We start from the raw sequence: 6,283 nt of genomic DNA, 5'->3' as shown, positions 1-6,283 counted from the left end.
CTAGCTAGGTTAGCGAAGAGATATATTAAAAGGAAAATATAAGTTTTTAAATTACAAACAAAAAGGGCTTACTACTGTTCACGGTAACTGGTCACGGTAGGGCCCGGTAGGAGATAAATTCTAAAAAATATATATTATTTACTATTTTTTTTTATTTGTCTAACAATAGTGTTAATAAAAATATACAGTAGGAATATTTACAAATTCATAGGATATTTAGGGATAGTTTTGAAAAATCCAAATCGTATCAGTTTTCACATAAAAGACGAAGGGTACTAAGGTTCACAATGTAAATACACTAGACGATCACATGGCCAAATTTTATTTATTTTCCTATTTTTATTTAATCCTGGTTGAATTTTAGTTAATTAGTTTAGTAGTAGATGGGGTAAGGTACATTTTTGGTGCCGGAATGACCAGGATTATGTATATAAATAGTTTATTACATAGAGTAGCCTCGTCGGCTACATTTTTGCTGCCGTAAGAAAACTGGAATGTGAACAATATGATTTGGATTTTTCTTGAAATTTTTTAAATTATATCTATATATTATAATATTTATCAATATAATTTTTTCTCCTCTTGGCTTCACTCTATCGATGTAACTTGCATTGTAGGGACTAATATTACCTGAAACAAACACAAAAATACATTAGTTAAATAGTCAATTAAAATTAGCTAAAACTAAAATGCGTTATGCGAGTCCAAACAAAAAGATAGCGGGCGATAGTTTCGTTTTCATTAAACAAATGTGCATATATGTATATGTACGGATGTATACATATACGTTTTTTTACCAACACAGTGTAGAAATTCAGTGAGTGTTAAAAAGTGACTAAATTATGTTTTTAGTTTATAAAATTAAAAATTCATGTATAAAATAAGTGTGTTTAATAAGTGTTTAAATAAGTGAAAAAAGTGTTAAATCAGTGTTATAAAGTGAATAAAATTATTAAAAATAAATAAAATGGAGAGGGCCATAAGGAAGCGAACGGCCGCAGCTAAATCAAAATCTACGCGTCAAAGCATACAACAAGCTACGCCATCTGTCGAGAAAAGCATTACTAAACGTATTAATCAAAAAGCACGAGTAGCTCGTGGAATTATAAAAAAGAAATCGGATGTAAGACGTGGATTGTTCTATCACTTGCTGAAACAGACTGAACAGAAAATGACAGAGGGGCTTAGTCAGTTACGGAACGAGCTTGCAACGGCAATTAGTCCTGTACAAGTGGAAGCTATAGAAACAGCAGATACAACATCACAACAACCATTAGAAGATACACAGTGTACTGGAATAGTTTAGAGGGGACCGTTCGCGATTGGGCCAGGCTATATAAAGATAGATTTTACTGGAGGGGTATTACGCAGGATGTTAAAAAATTAATAAGAACTTGTCATACTTGTCAAATGGTGAAAAATGATAATGTCAAACATGTAGGACCATGTAAATCAATAGTGAGTAATGATATTGGAGATTTAGTCATGGCAGATCTTTACGGGCCTTTACCATCAGGACAATTCGGAATGAATTACATTTTGGTAGTTCAAGATTCATTTAGCAAATTCATCAAACTATTTGCACTACGGAAGGCTACAGCATTATCTGTCGTAATTAGCATGAAAAAATTCTTTAAAATTATACAACCAAAAGCGGTTTTAACAGATAATGGTTCGCAGTTTAGTAGTGGTCAATGGAGGGAATTTATGAAAGAAAAGGGGGTCAAAACTATTTATACGACAGTTAGAAATCCTCGACCTAACACTACAGAGCGTGTGAATAGGCAACTCGGAGTTTTATTTAGGACTTACTGTGAAAAACGACATCAAAGTTGGGTGAAAATATTACCTAAGATAGAAACTTTATATAACAATACATTACACGATAGTACAGGGTTCACCCCATGTGAAATAATGTATGGTCAGCCTACGCAGTTATCATTTGATAAGGAAATTATTAGTCATATGAAGAAAAACATAGCGGACATTAGGCAAAAGGTTAGAGAAAATTTAAAGAAAGCAGCTGAGATAAGGCAGGCCAAGTTTAATCAAAGTTTTAGACTGATTCAATTTCAAATAGGGGATTGGGTTAAAATAAAAAAGTTAAATAAATCAAATGCTCAGCAAAAGATTACAAAAAAGTTCGAATCAATTTATGAAGGTCCTTATGTAATTGCAGCAATTCCCTATCCAAACGTATATATTCTAGTTGATCCATACACGAATTTATTCAGAGGGAAATATAATGCAATTCATTTGTCAAGATATTATAAAGGTAAATTGAGTAAAAATAGCTGATCCGGCGAACGTAATGTTTGACTGAAATTAATGATTATAAATAAAAACATTTATACTTCGTATTGTTGTGGTTTAATATAAAAAGATTGGACTAGAAAAATAATTGTTAGAATCAAATAATAGTTATAAAATAGAATAAATATTTAAATGATAAGTGTATTAGATATTAAGTCATATTTTTGTATCCTTAAAAATAAAAGGAATATTTTTGTACTTACCAAGTCTAGAGTAGAAGAACACTGGTTCTTGGGGTCGCGGGTCGAGTGTAGAGATGCTGAATGTGGTAGTTTAGCTGAAATTGTTAATATTTTTATTATTATTAAGTGTTACCAAAAATGTTTACAAAAGTAATATTGTTATAGAGACTTTTAATAATTACTTATAAAAATAAATAACAAACGACAAAATAGGTTTAAGTTTTTTTTTGAAATGTAAATTAAATAGGTAGGTTAGAATAGGGTCTTCAATCCACATCCGGCATAATAGTAGTCTGTATGTGTGGAAGTAACACTATTCATATATACAAGTCGCTTCATTCAATTATACATAGAGTAGGAAATAAAATGAATGAACTTGATTTGTGTATTGTTCATAAAAATGGAGTGTATTAATCATAAAAAATACATATATTACCCTATAAGCTTGTATATTAAAGAGTTGGGCTACTTTATGTTACCCGAAGGCACAAATAGCAGTAGTGGAATTTTCGAAAAAAAATATATATATATAGTTTCAATTAACAATTTATATATTTAAACTAAAGAGAGACTAAGACTAGCAGTAATGATTTTTAGTTCATAAAATGATTTTAAAATTATATTTATTAATCATATTATATAATATTATCTGGGAAAAAAAAGTTATGTGAATATCAAGTAAGCAATTTAATTACCTCAAAATAAAATAACAGGACAGCATTCAGTGGCACTCGATACCTCGTTACTTGGAACATCTGAAAATTGGGAAGTATCCAGTTTAAACAGAGAACAAAGACGTTTTGTATTTATTTTCGTAGATTAAGATTTCAATATATCATAAAGAAACTAAAATTATCAAAACAATTTTAATTATATATACGAGAATATCACTTTTTGGAACAAAAAATTTGGTTATGAGGAATTAGTTTGAAAATAATTACAGTAAATATTTGGTTATTGCGATGAAATTCATTAAATTTGTTTTATTTAATAAATAAATGAACAAAATTAAATAAAAAACTGCTAGGTTAGGAAAAGTATACTTACTTATAAAATGTCGTCATAATATAATTAGGAGGACTAATTACATATCAGCTTACTCAAAAACGCCTTACGTATCTGAAATCATATTTAAGCAAAAATTTGGAAACCGTAAAATTAATACACGTGTTAAAAATAGCTGACGCTCAAGGCGAGACGCGTTTGGCCACTTAAAGGATCGAAAAAAAAGGGTCGCAGGTACTCCTTAATACGTCTTGTTTTGTGTTATCAAATTTCATTCATATTATATAGGCAATAGAGTTCACTTAAAACAAGTAAGTAGGCGTAACAACACTTTCTTATCAGTATCTATAATGCAAACAGAACAGACTTCAGAAGAAAAAAGAATAGATTGTAGGCCAATGAGTTAAATTTTTTTCATCATACCTATATATATGAACTAATAACATAATGGCAACAGGATAGTATTAGCATAGATATAAACTAAATATGTAGTTTAAATTAACATTACGGTAAACTAATATATACTGAAATAACTGAACGTGTCCTACCTAGTTGACATTTTTAGGAAAAAACATTCTGAAAAAAAAGAGAGTAAAGAGAATAGTGTATTACTTACCTAAAGGGTAGATTCAGGGTCACCCAACTCATCCAGCAACCCGGATTCATTCATTAGAGCCTGAAAAATTAAAAAGAAATAAGTATGATTAATTGAATGAATTATAAATAAAAAATATTAATCATATGCTATCGATGAATTAATTAAACTTATTGAAACTTGGTCTTGATGGTCTTCATGATGCAATAAGAAATGTTTTCTTTTAATATTACAAAAGTTTTGTAATAATAATTAAAAGATTATTAAAATAAAATAATTGCCAAAACATACATATAATTGTAGTTATACCTTAAATCTGCGAAAACGATCCTTGAAATTTCTTATTTACATAGTCAAAATATTTAAATTAAAAAAAAAGGTCTTACATTTTTGCACAGTTTTAATAAGTCCTGGTGAGCAAGTTCGGCCAAAATTTATCTCCATAGTATATAACTCGTTACTATCCCAAATTATTGGGAACTCACAAATTAAAAGGTCAATCTTAGTAAGTCTCATTTTAAAGAAAAATAATGTACACGTCACAATCACAACCTAGCACTTCAAAAAGAGTTTGGCTTTGTGTATAACAAATTGACCTATGGTTTATGCTAGGGGGCGCCACTAGCGCTATACTCTAGCGACGCCATAGACAAAACAAGGGAAATACTCAGTATTTACTGATGTTGCTAGTAAAGAAATTAATTGAAATAAAATATTAAATACAATTCATTGTACAAAAAAAAAACATTTACCGATATATTTATAATGATCTTTGATTTATTACTGAGATTTTTTTTTAAACTTGGGTTTAAGTTAATGGAAAAATTCATTAAAACAAAAACATGTTGAAATAATAAAACTTAGAATGTTGCGACCGATGCGGCCGGTGATAAAAAATTGAGACAATAGACGCAAAAGTTTAAGGACAAGTTGAGTGCACATGTTCGGGTCAAAAAAAAAAAATTGCCGTTGCGTCGAGGGTTTCTCTACCTGGACTGTAAAGTGCGTGGTGGTTTTGAGTACAAAGTAAAGGATAGAATGTTATTTAATTGACCTAGATAATACAAATAACACAAGTATTTGATAAAAATGATTTGAATAGTGGTAATGGCCGAATACTGAATATTCAGCAAAAGTGGCCGAATAGGTCAAATACCATATAGTTATCAAATGTTTGTGGCATTTCTAGTATTTATAGCATACATGAAAAAAAGAAAATTAAACAGTCTAGAAATAGGTAGTAAAATAATAATAAAATATTACTCTTGATTACTTAAAAGTTAATTAAGTCGTTTAAATACACTTGTTACATTATCATAAAGTATGATAAGTATATATTAAAAATATGTCAATTAAAAATTTATCTGATACTGCAAAGTAAGAGAGGATAAAATTATAATATTCATGGTATTATTCGAAGATAATACTAAATAAATAAAATTCTAGGCTAGCATTGGCGGAAAAAAATAATTTAGCATAAATGAACAAAAATTACCAATTTACAAGATTAGATATGATATATAAAAAAAAAAGTAATACATTCAAAACTTACCAATTATTTTCTTCAGCAACAAAATGTATTACACTTCACAATTACATTTCACTTCACGACACAGGGTGAAATTCAAAACTGAGCCAGTGACAACGGTCAGTTTGATCAGAGAGAAGCTTAACACATCCCCTCTGTCACTTCCGGGACGCTTCATTGCGGGGATGCCATGATAAAATATTGAGTTTTAGTGTTGCCATGATAAGATGTAATAACGTAACCTTAAATAAAACGGTACGGTATTAACGTTATCTTAACAAACAACTTCAACTTAAATATAAACAGTTTTGTCAATACACATTACGTTTGATATTGTTATACAATATATAGGAGGGAGCTTGGGGTTGTTTGAAATATTGTTTTTTTAAAGTAAGTTTTATTGGATGCATTTTAACTCTGGTTGCATATCGTGACTTTGGCTATCTGTAGAAATGGTCTGGGATAGATTGAGTGTACTGGGAAATGAAAGCCAATGAAAGATGATTAACTATTTAATTATAAGAATAGACTAATGGGTATTTGATGTTTTTGCAAGAAGTGTGTGAAAGTTTGTAATATTTTTGTATATATGGATTTTTACAATTAGACAAATGTCGGATTGCAATCAACCTGGATTTGTTGATATTTTTATTACAAAGA

The 6,283-nt window shown here is 29.4% G+C and overlaps 1 long non-coding RNA gene across 3 annotated transcripts; it reads right to left on the bottom strand.

The window, feature by feature from the left end:
• Window positions 1-9: 9 nt before the first annotated feature.
• On the bottom strand, window positions 10-5,677 carry LOC133533232 (uncharacterized). 3 transcript variants are annotated; one of them, XR_009801836.1, is made up of 6 exons: window positions 5,648-5,677; window positions 4,117-4,176; window positions 3,543-3,614; window positions 3,191-3,250; window positions 2,517-2,590; window positions 10-630 (listed from the first exon to the last, which is right to left on the bottom strand). It is a non-coding gene; the product is annotated as an uncharacterized LOC133533232 (long non-coding RNA). The 3 variants fall into 3 exon arrangements; XR_009801835.1 differs by lacking the exon at window positions 5,648-5,677 and having other exon boundaries at window positions 4,117-4,353; XR_009801834.1 differs by lacking the exons at window positions 3,543-3,614; window positions 4,117-4,176; window positions 5,648-5,677 and having other exon boundaries at window positions 3,191-3,398.
• Between the last annotated feature and the right edge of the window lie 606 nt (window positions 5,678-6,283).

Source organism: Cydia pomonella, unplaced genomic scaffold, assembly GCF_033807575.1.
Source record: "Cydia pomonella isolate Wapato2018A unplaced genomic scaffold, ilCydPomo1 PGA_scaffold_138, whole genome shotgun sequence".
Classification (NCBI taxonomy): domain Eukaryota; kingdom Metazoa; phylum Arthropoda; class Insecta; order Lepidoptera; family Tortricidae; genus Cydia; species Cydia pomonella.
This window is presented reverse-complemented; position numbering and strand designations above follow the sequence as displayed.